This window comes from Lepidochelys kempii, chromosome 28 (genome assembly GCF_965140285.1).
Source record: "Lepidochelys kempii isolate rLepKem1 chromosome 28, rLepKem1.hap1, whole genome shotgun sequence".
In the NCBI taxonomy this organism is placed as follows: domain Eukaryota; kingdom Metazoa; phylum Chordata; order Testudines; family Cheloniidae; genus Lepidochelys; species Lepidochelys kempii.
Genome location: NC_136407.1, coordinates 6546920 through 6547639, shown reverse-complemented (window position 1 = coordinate 6547639; position 720 = coordinate 6546920).

The following is a 720-nucleotide window of genomic DNA, read 5'->3' as shown; positions in this document are numbered from 1 at the left end:
TGTTTTAATGGGGATCTGGGGGTGTTGGTTTCTGGGGGCGTGTGGACCACCAAATCTGTGCCCTTTTGCCCCAGGGACGGGGGGGGCTTCCTGGGGGACAATCCGTGCTGCAGGGTGGGTGGGGAGTCGGTGCCGTTCTGGTTGTGTTTGCCAGGGACCATGGGCGGCAGGTGACACTTTTCCTGGGGGAGACTAGCCCCCCCCCCCTGCCCTGCCCCTTCTGGCCGAGGCCCTGCCCCCACTCGTTACTCTCAGCCCCCTGCGGCCCTGGGGGGCTGAGAGCTCAGTCAGCGTCATGGGGAAAGGGGAGCCCCTCCCCCTTCCACCCTTTCTGCCCCACCCCACAGCCCTGCCCCCATTCCTCCCCCGGCGCCGTCCCTGTTCTGCCCCCACTGTGACTCAGAGACCAGAGAAGCTCTGGGGGAGCTCCTCCAGGGCCGTGGCGGGGGGGACATTTTTTCTGGGCCCCCAAATCCGCCGCTGGGCCCCCACCCCAGCCCGGCGACACGCGGCTTGGGGAGGCTTAGCCTTCCCCAGCCTCCACTACATGTCACCCGGGCCGGGGACCGCGGGCCAGCTGAAGATTGTAACAGCCCGGCACGCCTCCGGGGCTGACGGGAGAGCAATGCGGAGTAGCCAGAGCGCTGGGGCGGATTCCTGCCTGGCCTGGCGGCTGTTTGTCCCAGGAGAACCTCGCAATGAAGCCCACCCTCTGATGCC